This window comes from Pinus tabuliformis, chromosome 8, assembly GCF_031772625.1.
Source record: "Pinus tabuliformis cultivar Carrire ecotype Pingquan chromosome 8, CPIR1, whole genome shotgun sequence".
NCBI lineage: Eukaryota > Viridiplantae > Streptophyta > Pinopsida > Pinales > Pinaceae > Pinus > Pinus tabuliformis.
The window spans coordinates 2,001,299,527-2,001,324,283 of record NC_142294.1 but is presented as its reverse complement, the minus strand read 5'-3'; positions in this window follow the sequence as shown (position 1 = coordinate 2,001,324,283).

The window sequence follows — 24,757 nt, the reverse complement described above, 5'->3', positions numbered from 1 at the left end:
TATATGATTAGGTTGACCCATTCTCTGATAGCTATCACAGGCCCGAACATATTTCTTCGCATCCTTGAAGAGTGAGGGCCAATAATAACCCATTCTGAGAATTTTATGTGTTGTTCTCTTATTAGCAAAATTCCCTCCACAAGGGCCATCATGACAAGCCTTCAGTATATCACAAACCTCATCTTCTCTAATGCATCTTCAGATTTCATGATCAAATCCTGTATGGAAAAGACACCCACTTATGCAGCTATACCAAGCACTTTGTTGAATGATCTTTCTTTTCTCCCGATGTGATAGGTGTGATGGTAACTTCCCTGCAACCAGATAATTGGCAATGTTTGCATACCAAGGTGAGTGAGCAGATACTACAAATAAATACTCATTAGGAAAGGAATCATCTACTGGAGTATTATCATTAGCCTTTATCCGAGAAAGGAAATCAGCAACTACATTTTCTTTACTTGGTCGATCTATAATTGTAATATCAAATTCTTGTAATAACAATAACCACCTGGTAACTCGAGCATTTGTGACAGATTTGTTCATTAAATACTTAATAGCCAAGTGGTCAGTATGAACAAAAGTAGGGTAACCAGTAATGTAATGTCAAAATTTATTAATAGCATAAATGACTGCTAAAAATTCCTTTTCAGTAACTGTGTAATTAAGCTCAGCAGGGGTCATGTTCTTACTAATGAAATAGATAGCATAAGGAAGATGGTTTTCCTCTTGTCCCAAGACAGCTCCAATTGCAGTATCCGAAGCATCAGAGGATATATGAAAGGGAAGTGCCCAATCAGGTCCCCTTAGAATAGGAGTTGTAGACAACTGATGCTTGAGTTCATCAAATGCTTTCTGGCAAAGATCAGTCCACTTAAATTCAGCATTTTTCATAAGTAACACAAACAAAGGAGAAGCTATTTTAGAAAAGCATTTGATAAATCTTATGTAGTATCCAGCATGTCCTAAAAAGCTTCTTACATCAGTTTGTGTTCTAGGGATAGGAAGGGTCTGAATTACCTGTACTTTGGATGGATCTACCTAAATCCCTTGAAATGAAATGAAGTGTCCAAGTACAATTCCTTCGTTCATCATCATATGACATTTTTCAGTACTCAGGGAAAGGTGAGCTTGTACACAACGTTTAAGTACTTTCTCAAGGTTTTGTAATGCATCTTCAAAAGTCACACCATAAGGGGTAAAGTCATCCATAAATATCTCCATAGAGTCATTAAGAATATCAGAAAAGATTCCTATCATTGCTCTTTGAAACGTTGCTGGAGCATTACATAGTCCAAATGGGAGAACTCTATAAGAAAAAATTCCCCAGGGACTAGTAAAGGTGGTCTTGTCTTGGTCTTGGGGTGCAATTTTGATTTGGTTATATCCACTAAAACCATCTAAAAAGGAAAAGAATCTCTTCCCTGACAAACTGTCTAGAACCTGATCAATGAATGGCAAGGGGAAATGATCTTTTTGAGTGGCTTTGTTTAAGGCTATATAATCTACACACACTCTCCATTTCCCGTTTTTCTTAGGTACTATCACTAATGGAGAAACCCATTCACTGTTAGATATGGGGTATATAAACTCTGCATTAAGCAATTTTTGAAGTTCTTCTTTAACAACTTCCCTCAAATTGGGATTCATTCGCCGCCGGGGTTGATAGACTGGTCGGAACCCTTCCTTGATACAGATACGATGAGTACATAATTCAGGAGAGATCCGCTTCATATCTGTATAGTCCCATGCGAATGCTTCCTTATTTTCACGAAGTAACTTCATTAGTTTCTGTGTTTCAGCATCTGTTAAGTTGGCGTTTATGGTCAATGTTTTGCCAGGTTCGATTTCTACTGTTATGCTTTTAGAGGAGATAGCCGTTGATGTTTGAGGTGGATTTTCATATTTAAGTTTTTCCTGGATTTCAAATTCCAAAATTGCAGTCAACTAGTTATATGTTTCAGAAGTGACCGAGGAGTGTTTGAAAATAAAATTACTAATTATTTCATCCTTTGTGGTATCTTTAAGAGTTAAGGCTTGTCCGATAGTCAAAATGGGTTAAGTAGCATTATCATCGTAATCCAACCATACAGAATCATCATTATTAATCATAGGTGTGGCATGAGGATAAAGAGTAAGCTGCTTGGTTTCACATCCATTAGAAATTGTCATTGAACCTAATCTACAACTGATAAAGGCATCAACTGTAGCCAGCCAGGGTCTTCCCAAAATTAGAGGATGTCCCCCCAACTTTGTTTTAGTCTGCAGTATGACAAAGTCAGCTGGGTAATTCCAGGATTCAACTGAAATGATCAGGTCTTCAATAACTCCTTCTGGTTTGATTGTGGAATAGTCAGCTAACTCCAGGATGGTTGGTGTCTCTCTGATTACATTCTTCAGCTGTAACAGTTGTGAGGTTTCAAGGGTCATAATATTTATAGCAGCACCTAGATCTACCAGAACTCGTGAAATAATAGTTTTTCCAATCTGTACTATAACCGTAGGATGGCCGGGATCACCATATTTAACAGGAGGAGTTTTTCTGGACAATAAAGAAAATAGATCACCCATAACACGAACTGTAAGGGGATCCTTAGCTTTCCTACCAGGTTTCTTAATATAAATGTCTCTCATAGTTATGGCATAAATTGGTACATCTCTGAGCGCTTGTAAGAGCGGAATTTTGACATAAAGATTCTATAATTCCCCTAGAAGATTAAAGGCAAGCGGCTCAGGTGTCTTAGTCAGAGCTAAACGCTCAGGAAATGGTGGCTCTACTGTTTCAACACCCTTATTAGGTAAACTATTTCTCTCTATCTCTTCTTTTTCAGAGTCAGAAGAGGTAATATCATCAATAATAGGCTCAACTATTCTCCCAGATCGTAAATGAATGTCATTACATTGTGCAAGGAAAACAGGAGGTATAGACTAGTTCTGAATATCGATGACTTGCACAACTTTATTATTATTAGGGTTAGGGTTTGTTTGTACAGGCAACTGGGGTCTTATTGTCTGATTATTTGGTGGAGCACCTGATGGTAGAGGGAGTGGTTACTAAAACTGAGGAAATTGGTTTTGGAACGGGATTTGTTGAGCTCTCTAGTTTGGGTTCCATTGATTAAAATAAGATTGTTGTGGAGGCCAAGGAGTCCACATTGCAGGGTATACAAAGGGAGGGTTTGTTTGTTGCATGGGTGGGAAATTCATTTGATTAAAGGGTGGGTATTGCATTTGGTTGAAGGGCGGGTAGTTTGCTTGATTAAAAGAAGGATAATTATTCCAACGATTAGAGGATGTAAATGGCATATTAGAGTTCATACCTTGTCCTCGTGGTTGCCATTGCCTTCTCTGTGTCAGAAAATAAACTGCTTCAGCTTCCTCTTCGGTTGGTTGCAATGCTGCTTTTATTCCTGGTAAAGAAGGGCATTGTTGAGTTTCATGATCCTTCTCACAAATGGTGCAAATTGGTACTTTGTCCAATGGGCATTCCCTTAGTGGATGTTTATCTCTGCATTTGGGACATAAGATAGCCAAAACAGCTTCTGCCTCTGCTTGTTTCTTCTTAACCTGCAAGGTATCAATCTGTGAAGCAAAAGAACTTAACATTTTAGTTTTGAATTTCTCAAGTAAATTACCTATTTCAGGTCTTGTTGCTCCTCCACTCGCTGATTTTTGGATTGTTGAATATGTATTATCCCTGCTATTTGATCTATTTGCAGCTCCTCTTGAACATCTCTTGCAGAGGTTAACGATTTCATCATACAATTCTTTAGATATGTCCCCTTTACCAACCATATTTAGCATGTCTAAACAATCATCCCTTACCCCTTTCAATAATATTGTTTTAAGAATATCTTTACTTACATTGGGATGATCGGATCTTTGCAGATTGTATTGTAGTCTTTCCACAAAGTCCTCCAGATTTTCATCCTCCTTTTGGACCATCTTAAATAGTTCCTCCCTTTTTTCTCTCGTCCGGCAGTAGTCTTGATATTTGGTCAAAAACTTCTCCTTCATTTGTTCCCATGTTGTGATTACATGACCTCCCAGACTCATAAACCATCTTAGTGCATTTCCTTTTAGTGTTGCTGGAAATAGCTTCAATTTTTGAGCATTAGTAACATAATCATAACTTCTACACAATATATCAAACTCAAAAAGAAACTCATCAAGATCTTCAGAAGATAAACCATGGAAGTTAGGTAAGGTTGAGAGTGGGATATTCTTCATGGGAGTTGCCCCTCTGGGAAGATCCCCAATAGGAAATCCCAAGGTGGAGAGAGAATTCTCACCTCTTCCCTCTCCTCCTACCTGTCCTCCACCAAAGAGTCCTTCATTGTTTCCTTCCATTGGTTGTTCTCCTGTTGCACTTGCCTGGTCTTCAATGTTTTCCATTGGTCCCTCAATGTCTTGAACTGGTTCCTCAATGTCTTCTACTGGTCCCTCAATATCTTCTATTGGTTCTTCAACCCTTTCAGGACCCACAACTTCCTCTGTTTCGTAGTTCGTTTAGAGAGAATGTTGAGTCTTTGGCTTTCGAGAGCTGAGCCTCTGAGAAGTTTCAGCTTTTGATATAATCTCATCAATAAAGGTTTTTCTTCCTCCTCTTCTTTTTCCCTTGCCACCCATAGGATTAGTTTTCTTTCATCCTCTCATGCATTCTGCACATCTAAAAGAAAAACATTATTGCTTTTTAAATCTATGATTGCCTTCCCCAGCAACGGCACCAAAATGTTGGTCACTTTAATTGTTAATTAATTCAAACAACTAAGTGCTACATAAATTGTCAACCAAGGGAAGTCTGTTTATTTCAAAGGCAACTACACACTATATGTGCTCAATCTCAAAAGCAGCAAAAGTTGTAGTAATAAGTATACTAGTCACACCTTGCTCTAAGCAAACTGAATCTCTACTCTGAGTTATAGCAAAAACAATCTATTATAGACAATTATCAAGGAATGCTTAATTTCATTAAAAAGAGCAATCTAATAAAAGGAATCAATCTGCAAAGGAAAGCACTAGCTATGTTGTAACAGAGAACAGGACCCTATTCCCCAAGCAGGAATCTTCAGCACCTGTTTCTGATTACCATGCTTGCCAACTCACTTTATAAACTTAATTGCCAATAAAGCACTCACGAATTAACTGTAGATGAATTCGAGAAAGTAATGCAGCAATCAATTGGAAAAAAAGAGTTCAGCAATAACGCATAAGCAACATTCAGTAAACAAAACTTTAACAAGGTATGGATAGAAAACACACTTAACACACTGCAGAAATGTAATGGGTGAATCTTGTGATGAAGGTGGGCCCTGTCCTTCTCACAAGATTCCCCAGGAAATAGGAACTAGAAAGAAATGTTCAGAACAATATTTTATTCATCCATCAATATGTCATGTTACAAAAAGATTCCAGTTCTTTTCCTTCAGCTAGACCTTCCCGCAGTCTGTCTGTCCCTTCTAATGTAGATGTATCCTCTTTTTAAAGAGGAGACATCTATTACAATTGATTACATTGTAAGTCCTATCTTTAACCGAATATGCCAAAATAGGGAAATCAGTTTTCCCATTAACAAAATATTGTTACAATGGTTATGGTAATGCTAACTTTGGAGTGTGGTCGTTACAGCCAGTGTAGCAGCTCCTTCGATGATCTTCTTTTGTTACTGTCGAATCTAGAATGCAAATCACAGCTGTTTCAGCAACGAGATTTGCACATTGTTCTAATTGTTACAGCAACATAACCTGTAATGATAACCCTGCAGTCTCCAGGCTGTTTCAGCAATGTAGACTGCAATGATAACTATTTCAGCAACTATCCGATTCAACAATTAACTATGAAGGTAATGTAATTATATGTAAAATAAATTAAACATATAGTAATGAGAATAAATATTGTATACCTTTGGAAAAATGGATTAAATCAACAACATGGACTTTAAATATAGGTTGGAAAAGGATGACATAATAGCAAAATATATGGTCAAAAAGGGACAATGTAGGGTCCTAACATAGAGCTCTCCATATCTTGACTGGTCACAGTCCCTTTCAAGTGGGTCTAGGATTTCAACCATTGTGTCTGATAGATGTTTCCATACCTCATGCATCTACGCAGACAAAATCCACACATCTACTGTCTGAGGTTTATAAAGCGACCATATTTATTGAATCATCCAACACATCCGCCAGTAGGTTCAAGACATCCTGGAGAAGTCAAATTCCAATTACAAGCAGTGACATGATCAACATTAGGTACCACACAAGTTTGAGGTGGATGACAAAGTCTAGTTGCATTTGTAGAAAGAACGCCTTACTATAGCCCATCGGAAGCTCAAACCACTCCGATATGGTCCTTACACCATTACCAATGTTGTGGGCGACAACGGTTTTGAGCTCATCCTTCCCCCATTCTTTGGCCTGCACCTAGTGTTCAATGTGGACCGCCTTCAACCATACTTCCAACCATTGTTGGACACATTATACATTGCAAAACAACTCACACCAATAGAGTTAAACCCAGACTGCATGAAACATGCCACAATTGATCAGATTATGGACACATGGGTCAAGAACACTTGCCAACAAAATATCCAACTGTATCAGGTTTTCAAAGCTGGCAAACTCTTGCACCAAGGCAAATGGCTCACTAGGGACAAAGTTTAGCAAAAATTTCCCCATCTCATGGAGGCACTCAACGCAATGGGGACCATTGCTTCCTAAGGGGGGAGGACTGATCCAGGTGGATATTTGTTGCCACCCTCCTATTCCACTTGGACCCCCAACATTGTCTCTTTCAGTTTTTTAGTTTCCTTAATTGTAGCACAATTTACTATTTTTGGCAATTTTCGGGGTCCTGAACTTCCGGAGCCGTTTTGAAGCCCTAAAAAGTGTTTCTAGGGAAAACAAAAAGATTGAAAAGTCCCAAATGTGATAGCTTGTTTGTTTTTTACCTACTCATCGAGATATTTGTAACGAGGTATTATGATAGTTAAACGAAGATCGTATGCCAAAGTTGCGACCCCGAGAAATTGATGTACCAATTTACCCAAACGGGGCCCACATTTTTGGCGCTTCATCTCCTGGGGTTAGGTTTTTGGATGTTTAGGGTTTTCCATTATTTCTCAATAATAAATAGGTCTTGGAGCCTCATTGTAACACATTTCAGAGGAATGTAGCTGCCACATCTCTTCTCAAAGATAAGCTACCATCGCCCGAGCTAGTCTTATTTCCATTCTGGTTGTAAGCATATCTTAGTATTTGATATTAATAAAATGAAGTGTTATTTCTGTTGCATCTTTGTATTTATGGCTATATCTATAATTTGTTGTGTCCCTGTTTAAATTCAAATTACACTTTTAGTCTAAAATTTCCTCTGATAGTTGCACCAGGATTTCAGAAGACCAAGGATTGCTACACTCACAAGTTCAGATGATTGCACATTCTGTTTGACTCCTCCAAGTTCATCTCTGACCTAAGTAAATTTGGATAGGTATTGAACAACAATTTCATTCTTTCCCATTCGAATGTTCCTGAGCTTATCTCTCAATGTTAGCTTCCTAGCATCATTGTTTCTTTGGAATATATCTGCAAGGGTTTTCCACATTGAAAATGGAGTCTCCTTTCCATGCAAATTCGAAACCACATGATCTCTGACTTCCTCCAGGATAATCCTCCTAGATTTTGCAGTATGTTTCTTCCACTGAGCCAGTTAATATGAATTTGATGTTGTTGGTTTTGGAATATCAGTTTGTGTGTGCTCCAATACTCCATTGTCATCCTGCATAACTTCCATCCCATATTTCCAACCACAGAAATTTGAAGTTCCCTCCAATGTATACTCAAGCCTCAATCCATTGAAAGACATAGTTCCTACACTGAAGAAAATTTGCACCAAAAAACTAAGCTATTTGAATTTTCTCTGAGAGAAGATCAAGAACCTAGTTTCTATGTAGTTTTCAATAGCTCTAATACCATGTAGAAATAACTCAAAATTTATAGCTACTAATGAATTCGGACTGAAAATAATAGACAAAATTCTTTTGCTCAATCCGTGGAAGGGAAAACTTACAATAGAAACACATGCAATCATTCAATCATAATGAACACAATATTTTTACTGGGGAACCTAACTAGGAACAATCGTCCTCTGGTTGTATTATATCAGATGACAGAGTAATCAATTAAAATGACGACTTCAATCCTTGACGCTCAACCTGGATTGCCATACTGATCTCTTGCTCTGACGAACACTTAGCCAAAATAGGCCTCCAACTTCCTCTTGTTTCCTTGTGCAATTCCTACTCCTAAAGAATAGGAAGCTCCTATTTCCTTCTTTAATTCCTGAGGAAATTAGCTCACCTATTACCTTCACAAATTTGTACACTCGCTAGTATACAACAATAAATACAATTATGTCTTTTCCCTCCACTCAACTAGGCAATTCAAATTGCGTGCATGACTAGGTCTATTTTTAGTAAATTGACTAGTTAACTGAGAGATATGTGAGTTAACAACAATTACAACTATTCAACTGAACTCATATTGAATTTATTCATGACTAGAGCTTAGATAACTAATTTTCATTAACTATAACTCCACTAGATTACTAGATCTTAGCAATCAACTCATGCACAACTCTACTTGTTGCCCACAAACATGAATTGATTGACTTAACTAAGTGACTTGTCCATGTCACTCCTACTAACTACAACTCAATTCATCTTGCTGATGTGGAAATTCGAATTTCTCCATTTGACTAAGGCACAATTCAAATGAATCCTTTTCTTGCTACAATTTGATAGGTCTTTATTGTGATCCCAAACCGTTGTAAGATTATTATTTTACAAAACCCTAAGAGATGTCCTTTCTTCTTTAGTAAGCCTTGATCTACGCATATCTCCTCCATTGAGTGTCCCTTTCACCTATGTCTAGCCTCCTACCAAAAATATTTTCTTGGAGAGCCCTCCCTTTAATTCTAAAGCAAGCAAGCTATTATATAAGCCTCTCCTTTCAATTTGCTTTTGAAAATCACACAATATCTAATCATTAACCTCATCATTCTAGTGGTTTCCTTCATACCGGACTCTATCCATCGGTGAGAGTTTGTAAAGAGACGTGGGCATCGACTAAGGTAACAACGGGTCCTTGTACCTTTGTTTCCATTTGGTCTAGTATTCATACTTTAGGTACCCTCCTAGAGCCCCTACTAAATTCTGTGGTAACATGTTTGGCTCTGTTTTTTGGGAGGAAGCAGGTCTACCTCCCTGTGAATCCTTGAGGAATTGATATATTAATGGAATTACAAGTATTCCTCTGGAGACTCCATTCATTGTCCAATCCCCTAGTTTTCTTGAATGAGACAACATTCCTCCTATAACTAGGGCTACTGCAACAAGGGGAGAAAGAACTTCATCGCCTATTAGAACTAATATTCTCCCTGAATTTGAAAAGGTTGGTAATTCAACTCCTGATATGGAAACCAATACCAATACCAACCAAAATAAAACCAACCCAAGGTCTCAATAAGTAAGAGGCACCTTTTTAGTGTTTTAGGCCCTTTAAAATTTAGTGACAATCATGAGCCTTTACTTGAGAAATATAATGAATGGTTACCCAAGTTCAAATGGGATGCTACCAAATGTGCCCATGATCATGTTGATGACCTCTACTGGATGCTTACCCCAGGAGAAATTGTTTATGATGATAGAATTATGATGCTATTTTCTTTATCCTTTTTGGGACAAGTAATGGAAGGGTATCTTAGTCTCCCTCCGGGTAGTATAGGTGACTCTGATGAGTTTGAAGACGTCTCTATAAAAGGATAGCCATTTGATGCACAAGGGGCCTTTAATCTTGAATTTGTTTATCACATAGTTAAGGGAAGGGAATACATTGAGGAATTTGGCCAAAAAATTAAGAACGTCGTCAGGGACATCCCTCATCAACTTAGACCCCCTGATGCACTCATTCTTTAGAAATTCACTAAATTTATTAGATGTCACCTAACATATTCATTAAGGGATAAAAATCCTAAGAGTTTTTTCGAGGCCAAAGAAATTGTTATAGAAGTTGAGAAAAATCTAAATATTTCCAAAATGGAGATGTTTGAACATCCTAAAGCTAAGGTTGAAGCCAAAAAGAGTAAGTCCAAGGACCAGGTTGAGGAAGCCCTTGTCATGGCCCTTAAGAAACTTGATAAATTATCTGAGGACATGAACTCTAGGGATAGATTATATATGAATAAGTTCACCACTCTTGAAAAGGCTCAAAGGTCAAGTTTTATTCCCAAGAACAAACCTTTTGTCAAGAAAGCTAATGATGAAGGCATGCAGGCTCCACTCCAAGTTCCTAACACTTTATCCCCAACTAATGTTGTGGAATGATAATCCTCTTCCAAAGACGAACAAAGTGATGATGAAGAAAGTGAAGATGAGGAGGGTAGTGAGCAAACATTTTTTTTTGAAACCCATGCCTTCAACATCACATTAGGTGACACATTTTCTCATCCTCAAATTAGTGAAGTAACACTTAAAGAAAAAATGGATGAGCCAATCCTCAATTTTGATGATAATGGGAGATTCGAAGAGGTCCAATACTCAAGAAGGAATGAACCCTTCTACAAACTCCAAATAATCTAAAAAGAAGGAATATTTACCTAAGAAGCCCCCTCCTAATAAACCTCCTCCTAAGGAACCCACAAAGGAGGATCCTCCCAATAAAGACAATACCAAAAAGTGCCTTCCAAAAGGGGAACCAAGCACAAGACTAAAGACAAAGGTGTTGAGTTGGAAATTGATGTGGTTGCTACCATATGAAAGATGACCATGCAAGTTTCTATAAGGATTTACTTAAACTCCCATCCCAAAAATGGCAAGCTAAGAAAGCCTTGGGGTTTTAGGAGGAGGACACATCGATCACATTATAGAACATACACATCTCCAGTACTAACCCTGGTCATAAGCCATTCTTGCTAATATTAGCCATTAATGGTCTCCTCTTGCACAATTGTATGTTAGATTTTGGAGCTTTCGCAAACATAATGCAATTAAAAGTTAAGAAGTAACTCAACCTCAACACCACTCGTAAGTACAAGAGTGTATGTGGTTTCAACTCCTAACTTGTTGAAGTTGAGGGCCTTATAAAGGATCTCAAGATTTCCTTAGATATGAACCTCGACATATCATTTCCCATGGATGTTGTAGTCATTGATATGTTTGATGTGTGGGGAATGTTATTGTCTAGGAAATGGAGTGCTACTATGGGAGGCCAACTTCAAATGGATATATCTTACATCACTATTCTGTAGTCTGATGGAACCCCTTTCATCCTCTATAGGGATCCTTTGTACCCAATTCATGTGGTAGAGGCTGGTCTCATCCCTTATTACAAGATTCCTGAGGCTAAGAAGCCATCCCCTATCCTTCCCTCTCAAGAAGTCTACATCCTCAAAAGACCCAATAAAAAACCAAGAAAGAAATGGAGGCCTAAAAGGGAATTCAAAGTAGTGGAAATTGTGTTGGTTGATAAAAATCCTATCCCTATCAAGGGTCATGGTAAGGTTGGTGAGGATATTATTAGATTGCTTGACTTGATGATGAAATTTGGCCAGAATCAGTCAAAATAAGTCGTATCACCTCTTTCCTTGATACTTGTTGCTTATAGCATATGCATGTTAGAATAGGATGCATTGCATATTGTTTTTCGCATTAGAACTAACATCATATTATGTTATCATGCTAGAGTAGGTGCATTTAGATTAAAATTGCATTCAGAATCAAATTATATTCCTATTGATTTTTAAGGCCTAATAAAAGCATGGGCGATCAAAAGATGCCATAAAAACATCTTTCTCCCTGTGCTTAGTCTCTGATGTGCATATAATGGGTTTATTTTCCCAACAAATTGTTGGTGCTCTCATGACCTCCTCGTTCGAGTACAATCATGCAATCTCTTCTCTGCTCATGTCTTAGTTGGAGCCATAGGTTACCCACCACTAATGGGTGACACCCATAGGAGAAAGTTTCTCCTAGATTTGTCTTCAACTGATAGTCGACAACACCTTGCAACCACTAGATAGCTCGCCACCATTCTCTACCACCTGAGGAAGCCATTATGTGCCCTCGCCCCTTTTTCATGACCATGTGTTTGAAGGCGGGCCTTTGAACCTTGAAGGTATGGCTTTTCATTATGTAATTAGGTAGTTATGCATACTTATCATGGACACATTTGGATTTGGATTAGTGGGGGGATTCAACAGAAATAACTAGTTTGCTATGTACTCTTGTCCCCTTGTCCAACTTGGTAGTTAGTTTTGTATCCTAGTCCCGTGGGATCCCCTCTACTCGCTACAAGCTTTAGGAGTGGCACTACACAAGAAACCCCGATTTTGGCTGCGTGGTCTCACTTCCCAACACCATATACATCACTCCCCTCCACTTATTATAACTTCTTTTTACATATTTCTTGTCTGAACCCACATTTGTCCATTAAATCCATAGAGAGTTAGCCTCCCCTCCCCTTATCCACACTTTGAATACTTTTTCCAAAAAATTAATCATCATATTAAAAAAAATATTCTTAAAAATATTAATTTTAATAATTATCAAATCCACTTATAATTTTTATTGAGCTAAATGTTGCGATCCATAAACTTGGTATCAATACGAACCAAGATAAATTCTTACCATTTACTTATTTAATGTGTATTTGTTATTAAAAATCAAGTTAGGATCTATATCTACTATTTTTTTCAGCACGAAAAAAGCTATATAGTTGTATTATATTCATCCAAACAGATATGTACAGCAATGTAGATATGGGAATCATCTGATATGAAAAGTGGAATGTGGTTCAAACCACATGGAGAGAAAGGATATATGTAGCCCTATCAGAGTTGTTACATAGAGGTCATGAGGAAAATATTGCATAATACACATATGTTCATATATAATTCCAAAAATCAGTCCCTCGAGCCATGATTATGTATGGAAAAATGACAATAATATGAGTCAAAAGTTGGGGAAACAGAAAATCATACCAGATTTGACTTCACAAAATAGAGAAATATGTACCCGGCATGGAGAAGTCTTGGATCTGATGGGAGATGTTGTCCATAGTAATCTGCAACCTCCATATGCCCTGTGGCGATGTTAGCCCATGCTTTGATAAAGCATCTGCTCTTCGATTTTTATCCCTGACAATATGGGAGATTGTGTAGTCTTTCCTATTGTACCACAAAGCCTCGAGCCTGTTCAACCAGCCAAATAGATGTATATTTTTTATGTTATTTTTAGACAGTACATGGTCGATGGTGACTTTCTAGTCTCCAAAAATATGAAGGTTTTTTAGGCCAAGGAAGTCAGAGAGAAATGAGACCAGCCAGGGCCATAATTTCTGCTTTGCTGTTAGTTCCAGGTCCTCCATTCCAATGTATGTCAAAAGCTTGTCCTTCTTCTGGAATTATATAAACTCCACAGGCGCATGAGTCATGCTGAGTAGTGCCATCAAAAAAAGCACAGGGATATTCATAGCCATTGATGGGCTGTTGGTTCCTTCCTTGTCTGACTTTGGGATGTCGTTGCCGCACTAGCGCTTCATATAAACAAAGGATAGATTCAAAAACTTTATAAAACAGTTCCCTTTTGGAATCAAAAATCATTCGATTTCGCCATTTCCAAATGGCCCAGATTGTTAACAAAGGGATGGGCCTCCACTTGCAGTACATGATGCTCCATGTTTTGAAAGCCTCATAGATAGAAGGAGCATTGACAATGGCGAAGCCAAAGTGAACAGATAAGTGCTGCCAAATCAATAGGGATTGAGGACATTGTAGGAAAATATGCAAGTTATTCTCAGTATTCGATCTGCAGAGGGGGAATATAGCAGGCCCACACCATTTGTGCTTCTGGAGATTCTCCCATGTGAGATTCCTGTCATGAAAAACCAGCCAAGCAAAAATAATGATTTTTAAAGGGCATCCAATTTCCAGAACGCTAGCGAAAATATATTATCACATGTATCTAATTCTGATATTAAAATTTGGAGATATATATGCCTTGCGCATACAGCCGAAGTGCCACCGAGGCCTATCCAAATGAGGCAATCCCTATCCGACAAGTGATATAGAACATGCGATTGCAGGGAAAAGGTGATAACGTTCCATTGGGATTCCAGAGCACCGGTTAATTACATTTCTGTAGCGGTTTTCGAGATTGGGATAGCATCGCCCCATTTTTTAATTACACTGGCCCAAAAGAAATATCCCCTGCTATGTAAAAATCTCAGAAGTTGAGGGGAGATATGGATCTTTTCTCCCGCACCTGCGAATTCGTCGATACCAATTATAATATTCGATCCAGATTGGAATTTCCAAATCAATTATTATTATTATTATTATTATTATTATTATTTTTTTTCTTTTTTTTCTTTTTTTTTTTTTCTGAAAAATGGCTCCAATCTTTTAAAGCCTCTCCATATGTATGAGCCGTTGGCGGATCCAATGGAGCGTTGTCTGTACCAATATGTTATGTCTAGTTCATCCATATACTTAGCTCTAATAGTTTTGCTCCAGTTGGATTCACCGTATATTATTAAATAAAATGATCCATAAACTTGGTATAAATTATTACCATTTACTTATTTAATGTGTATTTGTTATTAAAAATCAAGTTAGGATCTATATCTACTATATAATTGCTCATGTATTATTAAATGAAATGATATGGGTTAGTCATTGCATGCATTGTGATTTATAAAGAGAGTTTTATAATTGTTATTATTATTATATCTTTGTCTATGCCATAATATGCTATTTCATAAAAGTGAATGAAAGTTATGTTTTAATCAATTTTTGAAAGTTGTAATCTACCTGTGACAAATTATTACTATCAACATTAATAAAATCTTGCCAATATTTTTCTTTATAGAAGAGTAAAGGTGGAATTAATTGTTATTATATTTACTTGTTGGTAAGATATGATGTATTCAATTTTTGATGGACTTGTTATTAGTTTTTCTTTGACTAAAATAATTTAAAATCTATCCAAAATGTAACATTATGAAATTAAATTTATTATTTTTAAATAAAATCTATTTCTATTTATCTCAAATATGATTGGTTGAATTGTCTCCCCTCTTATTGTGTAATGATGGCAATAATTGACTTTTATGTACTCTATTATCAATTACTATGTACTATATCACTAATTACTATGTACAATAAATATAAATAATTTGAAATAGACAATTTTTATGGGTTTAATTTTTAATGTAACAAAAAAAAATTAAAAAATATAAATTTGAAAAAAATATGTAAAAATAACATGTGTACAATTTGTACAACTCTCATTATATCAATCTATACTCTAATGACATGACATGTGTACTATAATATGAACATTATACAAAAAAATTGTCATCATTCAATATTAAATCAATAAGTATTAACTTGTTATCATTTTTTTCAATGTCAATGACAAAAATATGTAAAAATAACATGTATATAATTTGTACAACTCTCATTATATCAATCTATATTCTAATGACATAACATGTGTGCTATAATATGAAATTGCCATCATTCAATATTAAATCAATAATTATTAACTTGTAGAATGTCAATTATATATATATAAAACTTTTATCTACTATTTTTTTTAATTATATTAAAAAAATTAATAAAAAAAAGTTAAACAAATATTCATATAACTTATTTTACAATTTTATTATTGTTTGGAGTACATACAACACATGATGACATTAAAATATTTTATTAAATTAAGCCGCACGAACCCTAGCTATGCGACCTTGTTAATTATGAGATGAGTTGTCTTTTTCCTAAGAGTAAATAAGGCTTCAAAAGAAACATATTAACAGCATATCAAATTCCTGCGATTGATTACAATGTTAACATAGCTTCATTGAATTTTGAAATGTATGAACTAACTATTGTATTTGAAGAATGGCTACTTTGTAGATATTCTTGCTTATTTTAAGTACCCTTATATTAGAGTAAGAAACAAATAAGACATACATGAATGAATGAATAAAGTGTTTTTAGTAGCCATAAAACACTGTTAATGACCTGAAACTTAGTATTTGAGCATTGAAACCAAAATTCTAGAACCATACTTCCAAACCAAAAAATATTTCTACCAAAAGTAATAAAAAAATATTGTTATCTTGCATTGGAAATTTGCTAACTAAAATTGCTAACATATACATATATATAACTTCTCATCAAACTATATTTTTACACAATATTACATTTATTCGAACACATATGAATATGCTCTAAATAAACATCACACATATATACGAATATACTAAATATGAACAAAAAAATATATGTTCTACACAAGTGAAATGAACACTCAAATAGAGGTTTTTATCAAACACAATAAATAAACAAACTAATAAATTAAAAAAATATTGACATTGTAATGTTTTATGTAATAAAGACACAATTACCTTATTAATTTTAGGTGATATAATTTTTAACAAAATTATGATATATATATTTTTAATAATGTGTTTTTGAATGCATAATAATTTAAAGATATTTCAATTAATTTTTGTTTGATTTTAGGCAAAATTCACTAGTAACAATTTGACCATGACTTACATAACTAGATTTCAATGTATTGTAAAAAATATAAAAAATTTACATTTGCATTAATAATCTTATGACATCTCGAGGAAGGAAATATACAAGTCATATTTCACAGTTATCTAGGAAAGGCAACCAACAATATGGCTGAGCTCATGGCGATGGAATCATGCCTAGAAATATTGCTCAAGTACAACATTCACAATGTCATCATTGAGGCTGACTCGAAATTAGTCATTAACTCAGTGAAGAGGATAAATGCTAGCGCTACTCCAAAGAAAATCTCAGAACACTGGTGGCTTCTGCAAGTCTACCAAAGAATCCAAGCACACCTTAGAATGCAAAGAACTCTTAGGTTGGTGCATGTTCGCAGGGAAGCCAACAAATTTGCGAATTGGCTTGCCAATGAGGGGGTACGAAACAAGCATATTGACTTGTGTTGCTGGTGGGAGGAGATAACGAATGACAGGTTGAAAGAAGGATGCTCATCCAGGGCCCTCAGCAACCGACAGGAAAAATCAAGAGACAAAATTTTACTCCAGGAAAATGATGGATAAGTTCACTTCAGACGACCTATCAGCGGAGATGCACAATAGGTTATCGAGACAGAAGATAACTGTTCACAGGAGGAATGTTTCCACGAAAGACGAAGACGTCAATGGAAGAAATCACTGGGGTCAAAACTGCCCGGAACCTCTGACCTGGGAGAAGTTTTCCCGGAAGACAAGCGATACCATTCAGAAGGCGACGTGTGGAGATGGTTGGACAGTGATTACCACCTTCATCGCTGGGTTTTTCGTGAGTAGTTGTGGGGTCCGTTTTGGTCTTTGGCTGTTAGATCGGAGAAGGTAGATCAACAGCCACCTTTTGGTGTGCAGGTTGGTGGGGCCGGCAGAATAAAACCACTAATGGTTTACCACCTTCATCGAGAGCCTTCAAAACCAAAGACGGTTTTAAAGAAAAGCCAGCGATTCCACTCAGGAATCAACACGTGGTGGAGGACCGATAAAGCAAACCGCCTTCATCACGCGGTATTCAACGGGCTTTTTAAGCCGCGTGATATCGACTCCAACCGTTGGATCAAAAGGAACAGATCAACAGTTAGCGTTGATCAAGCAACTTTAAATTTTTTAGTGTGCAGGTGTGTGGTCCGATTTGATCTGTGGCCGTCGGATCTGGAGAGGGAGAATCAACGGCCACCTTTTGGTGTGCATGTTGGTGAGGCCGAAAAGATAAAACCACTAATGGTTTCCCACCTTCATCGAGTGCCTTCCAAACCAAAGACGGTTTTAAGGAAAAGCCAGCAATTCCATTGAGGAAGCAACACGTGGCGGAGGATTGAAAAAGCAAACCGCTTTCATCGCAAGGTATTCAGTGAGCTTGTTAGGCCGCGCAATATGGACTCCAGCCGTTGGATCAAGAAAATAAGATCAACGGTTAGCGTTGATCGGGCAACTTTAGGGTCTCTTGGTGACTTCGCCCCTGCGTCAGTTGTTTCTTGATTGTCGGATTGTTTGAAGACTGTTCTTTGGTCGGTTTTGGGGAGCGAACCTTGGTTCCACTGGCCCGTTCTTAGTTCCAGAGCAGTCTAGGCCCTGTCTCTTTCTGATTTTTGGAAGATTTTGTTGGGCACATCGGTTTTTTTTCACCCCCCTTTGAAGGAGTTTGTGCCTTTAGGCATTTGTTGTAACATGTGTAAAATATTTTTTTACCTAAGTTAATAGAATGACCGTTTCTTGTTTAAGCAAAAAATTATTATCTTATGACATGTCAAAATGAATAAAGTATTTGACAAAACTAATATTAAAAATGTCATTTAGATAATACAAAATTATAATTTAACTAACCATTATATCAAAGGCTTTGAAAACAAATACGGTAGAACTCTGTTTTGGTATTTCAAAAACCAATAAATTAAAAATTATTATATTTCTCAAAATGTAATATATTATTTATTATTTAATAATTTATTTTATAAAATTCAAAATCAATGTGGAAAGAAACTAACATGAGTGGGCCACAACATAGCGTTGTTACTCAGAAATGCTTTGGATGACAATCTTTGAAAGTTTATGACAAGTACAAAAACCACGCGTTTTGAGGCTTTCCATAAATCATGTATAACGAGGAGGACAAGAAGTACAATATTCACGGTTCTCATAACTGATTGACATTGCCATCACGTGAAGAGTCATTGACATTAATCATTTGGTTCATGCATTCACTTTTTGAACACTGCACACGCCCCAAGCTGGAGGCACCTGGGAATATTGAATGGGTAAACGCAGCTTATAGATCCAACCATTTCATGGAATTGAAGCCACGCGTTTTTCTGTTTTTCAGGTTGGTTTATGTAGATTCATGAGTGTTAATTTTTTTTGTGTTTGTTATATGTATTTTTTTTAATAATAATTAAAAGGTAGGTTTGAAAGTGGTTATTCTGATATTTCACTAATCTAGTTATATAACACTAAAATATTATTTATAAAATGTATTTCAATTATGTCTAACTAAAATTTAACTACTATAATATTTCTCTGTTTTTTTAATCTATAATAATCTCATTTTCAATTAATTGACCAAACAATAATCACAAGAAATAAACCCAGCGACTAAACATATTTTCTAACTTAACTTCTATTTAAATCCCTCATTAATACTTAAACATGTAGATTTGAAATTTAAGTTTTAGAAATTTTCTTTTAGCAGCGGTGAAATTCGTTTTAAATCTTAAAAAAAAACGTTCCCTGGGACTTCAAATTCCAGGCCTGGATGAAACCAATGTAGAGCACAGAATATGGAAAAGTGTACATGATTTTGAGAATAGAATGAGAGAATATAGGATACAAGCCTCTCCGTAGAACTGCACAAACGGAGGGGAAACCAAAAAAGGCAAGAAGAATATTATAATGAGAAAAGCGAGAGAATAAATTCCACTTGAATTATATAAATAATCATGAATGGTTGGAAATTGTGAGTAGTTTTGACCCAAAAACAAAAAAAAAAGTTGAGAGAATGGTAAGTGAAATATCAATGTTATAGTTTAATTAGTTTGAAGAATTGTTTGGAAAGTTATAGAATTTTTTTTATATTTAGAGAAATTTAATCAGAATTTTTGTAAATCCAAGTTATAGTTGTTAAACTTTAAAATTTTAGATATTGTAAACGTTTTTTATGGTGCTGAATCTATTTCCACCATGAAAACCACGATGCTGTCTCTACAAAAAATATGAAATGAAAAAGTTAAAAAACACTTGAAAAAAAAATACAATATAAATTTTTATATTTTGGTTTTTTAGAGAGATGATTCTAATTTTTTTACTGCATCATAATTGTTTTGTTGTTAAAAATGTATTTTTAAATGTGTAAATGAATTTGAGTTGTTTTCAAGTATGATTTTTTTGGATTTTTAACGAAAAAAATTGTAGCCAAATTTTAATTTGTATTGTTTAAACTAATTTTTTAATCACATATATAAATTCAATGACCTCAAAAATCCAATACTTCAATTTTAAACAAATTAAATCTAAAAAGAAAAACATTCGAAAATCACACTTAAAAATTATTATAAGTATATTTAATAATAGTAAAAAATTTAACATTCTAATTATATAAATTTCCTAACTCAACTTTATTATTCAATGCAATTTCTGACGAAATTCAAAAAAGCCCCCATCAAAAAGAAAATTTACAGTGCACGCAGGAAGAAAATAACGAATGAATAGACGGAAATTGTAGCAGTACCTTTGAGCGTGGAATTCGAGAACAACGATAAATGAGTAGTTAAATGAGGAGTACAATGAATGATGATGGTACATCAGTAAGTACGCTATTCACGTTTATCATAAAGGACTCACATTTCCCATATCTGAAGACCGCAGCATTCATCATTAAATATATGGTTCGCGGTTTCACTGATGGGAATTAAATGAGAGAATAATTAATTAATTAATTTAATATTTATTAATAAATTATTTATTTTTAGTGTTAAATATTATTAAATAAAAACATATAAATCTAGATTTAAATTTATTTTGCATATTAAATAAAAATTTAATAATAATTATTTTTAAATATTAATTTTTTTTTCTCATATACAAATTTTAATATAAATATTTATGTATATTAAATAAAAAAATCACATTCACCATTACTTACATTTTAAAGATTTCCAAATTTTAAACATTACAACATTAAGAAACTCTTGTTGATAAAAAAACATAAGAAAATCTTGACAACATATTAGGTCATTCTCAATGACCACTGAAACAATACTTTGCTTTACTCAAGAGGGAATTCCGTTATCCTAAATCAACTCTACTGAATTTACATATTCACAATTAGCCTTTAAAAATCTATATTTTTAAAATTAGCCATTAAAATCTATATATTTAAAACTAGACATTAGAATTTATGATGGTCAACTTAAATGTCTATATTACTGTTTAAATTTTTTATACCGTTTAGTTGTAAAATTAATAATAATAAAAACTTCTAAAATACAAAATATCGTTATGCGGAACATCAAATTCCAGACCTTAATCGAACTGGTGGATGAATAACAAGTTCGCCCGGGTGACATGGGAACTTTGGATCAAATGTGAAAGGTAAGGGTCGAATAGGAAAGAGAAGAGGAAGGATTTCCGAAAGGGTTTTCGTAAATATATGAAAATATAATATATAAATGAATTGATGCCTCACTTGGGGAAGGGGATATAATTTATGTATAAATACATAATTAAAAATGGAAAAAAAAGGGGAAGAAAATAGTGTTTAACTCAGTTTTAAGTTAATATAAAAAAGATATAATTTATGTATAAATACATAATTAAAAATGGAAAAAAAAAAAAAAAAAATAGTGTTTAACTCAGTTTTAAGTTAATATAAAAACATGGAAAAAAAGAAAATAGTGTTTTACTCAATTTTAAGTTAATATAAAAACACTTAAGGAGATGATGCAAATAAGAGAGAAAGACATTATGATATTAAAGATTTATATTTTCATTATATATTAAATTATGATTATAAGTTATTAATCTATTTTACTTGGAATTTAAATTAGTTAATTTTTTTTTTTAATTTTGGATTTACAAAGTTCAAAGAAGGATTAAATATTTTGAGATGCAAACTGTTTTTTAAAATGAAAAGAGAATTGATTCATAATTAAGATGGAGATCTACCTTGGTTTAATTTCCCCTTTTAAATAGGCTATATTCCACATGAATACCATGAGTTCTCATACCATGGGTTAATACTATGGGCGAATAACATGAAGTTATTATTATTTTAAAATTATTTTTTTTTATTATTTTTATTTTATTTTAATTGAGTAAAAATATTTTTATGTTATTAAATTTATTTCTTATTTTATTTTAATTTTTAATTTTATGTTGTTTGTTTGAGTCAAATTGTTTATTGGTTGGTTTAATTCGTCCCTTTAAATAGGTTGTATTCTACATGAATCTCATGAGTTCTCATAAACCTCAAGCTCAAAAACCACACATAACTTGACCAAGTCCTGTTTATTTTAACATAGGGTTATTTTTATCTTATATTGAAAGAGTTATAATGTTTACATTACATTACATTAATATTTTTATTTAGTACAATTATTTTTGTTTTATATTGACAGAGTTAAAATGTTTACATTACATTCCATTAATCTTTTTAATTAATTTAATTTTTACAGGACATGACATGACATTACAACATCTCTTGCATACTAGGTTGGAGAGTGTGACATTACAACATCTCTTGCATACTAGGTTGGAGAGTGTGACATTACAACATCTCTTGCATACTAGGTTGGAGAGTGCGACATTACAACATCTCTTGCATACTAGCTTGGAAAGCACTCTCCTAACAATTAGGTTTTATCAACAAAGAAAAAAAAAGAAGTAAATCTACTAGTTTGGATTAATGTACCAACAATTCCATTCATAAGCTACAAATCTTAATGTTGAAAATATAAAAAGAAATGCCGAAAGTACTGAAGCCACTCATATTAAAGATAAGGTTGCAACAAGCCTCCAAAGGTGACCCATGTCCTTAATGATCCTACACATGCACTGCTAATTTCTTACTAGAAAAGACTTGCATCTAACCTCCAACAAAACAATTTACATTATCTTTATTACTCTAAAATATATATCAATGATAAAGCTAATTAAATAGACCCAAGTGTCCTCATGGGACATGATACCTCCCTTATAATAGTTGTGGTGGAATCTCACTTGAGGTTGTAGGGTTGAATGATCCAAGGTGTGAGTAGAAAGAAAGACATTAAAAATCATTTATAGAAGTGTTACAGATGGAAGGTGCAAGAAACCCAAGAGAGTGAGATAGGTCGATGAGATCTAGGTCTCAAGTCTAGATTTGTACTTATAAGATAGTGTTTCAAAGATAAAAGAGAATTTACAAGGAGGATTTGAAGGGTATAGATTGACAAGGGAACAAACTTAAGGAGTCCTTGTAAGTAAGGTTAGCTACTGGAGGGTTCATGTTGTACAAAACAATTTTGTCACATTTTTTAATTTACTACCACAAGTTTATTAAAAGTGTGGTGTAGGGTTTTAGGATGAAACTGCCTTTCTATTACATGTGACTTGGATACTCTTTCTATAAACCAATGGTATGCACTTTGCCAAGAGGTTGAGTAGAGTTAACGAAGTTTCACTTATTTTTTTCAAAAATAGAAAGTTGAAACAAATATGGGCTACTATGGACTTGAAACAAGGCATCCTAATTGATTATGGACCCAATAGGATATTTGTGCAAGTTTGTAACATCCCTGGTGAAAATTCCATGTAATAAAAGTTAATAAAGGAAAAAATAATAACCACAGTTGATGGGACATTTATTCCAAGTTGAATGTTGGGCAAAACATCCTAGTGTGGGTGTTCATCGGTTTAATGGCTATGGAAATTCGCAAAGGTAATGACTAAGGCTTTGAAAAGGAAAAATGGCATTTTTGACACATTTATTTATGAAAAATGGAAATTAGGAGAAAAGGGAGGTGAAAGGTCACAGGTTGCATGTGAGGAGGAAAATGAAGGAAAATAATAGAAAATGAAGAAAATAGAGGACTCATTAACAAAAAGGCTTCTGAGGATCAGTTGGTAACATTTTGTCAGTTCAGTTTTGGAACTCTCTCATTATTCTCTCTCTTTCTCACTCTTAGACACTTAGAGTTTTCTTGGAGCATTTTGGCATTGGATCAAGAAAGGAAAAGAAGGAAAGGGGAAGCAAATATCAAGCAGGGAAAGGCAGGACCAAGTAGCTACAACAATATTCTCTGCAGATAATGATTTTCATTTGTATTTTCCTTGCTATATTTGGCATGCATATTATTTCATGTGGTTCTTTTGTTGTTATGGCATGGGTTTTTCCAAGTGTGACAATGTTTTTAGCCTAGCCTTGTCATTTCCGGATAGCCATGGTGTGATGGGGTACTCATGTTTTGGTTGAGTTGGATTGCCAGATGGATTCAAAGCTAAGTGAGGTGGATCTCCAACTGATAAAGAACATGACCTATTGGTCCCATAACTGGAATGTGGATCACGGTAAATCCACTGGCCTAGTGACCCCTGAGCCAGACTGTGGGTTGTGGTAAAGCTAGGATTGTATTGCCTCGATGGGCCTGGGAATCCTTGCCGGTGAATGACAAGAGATATGACAAAGCCAAGACGTGGTTTTCTCTTTGTTGGGCCTAGTAATCCCGAGTTTGGGATATGTGGTAAAGCCTGGAGAGTGGGTCTCAGTTTAGGGCTTAGTGATCCAGGTTTGGATTGCGGTAAAGCTTGAGAGACTAGGAGACAAGAAAATTCCTTACTGTGCAGGTGGAGAAATCTGGTGGCATCCATGCTTGTTTTGGTCTAGTGATCGGGTGGAGATCATGGTAAAGCCTGTTATGACATGTTTATTGTGTTGGCCTAGTGATCCAGGATGGATTACGGTAAAGCCTGGTTTCTATTGATGAGGGTGAGGTGGTTTAGCCTTGGGATGCCCTGGTTGGTTATTTTGGTTTGAGTTCCACATTCATGCTTGGAATATGGCACAGGGTAAATGGCTGAAGAGGGATTTGCTCAGCCATTATATGGTCGGGTGGAATGTGATAGTCCCATCCCGAGTTTGGATTTTGCATCATTAATAA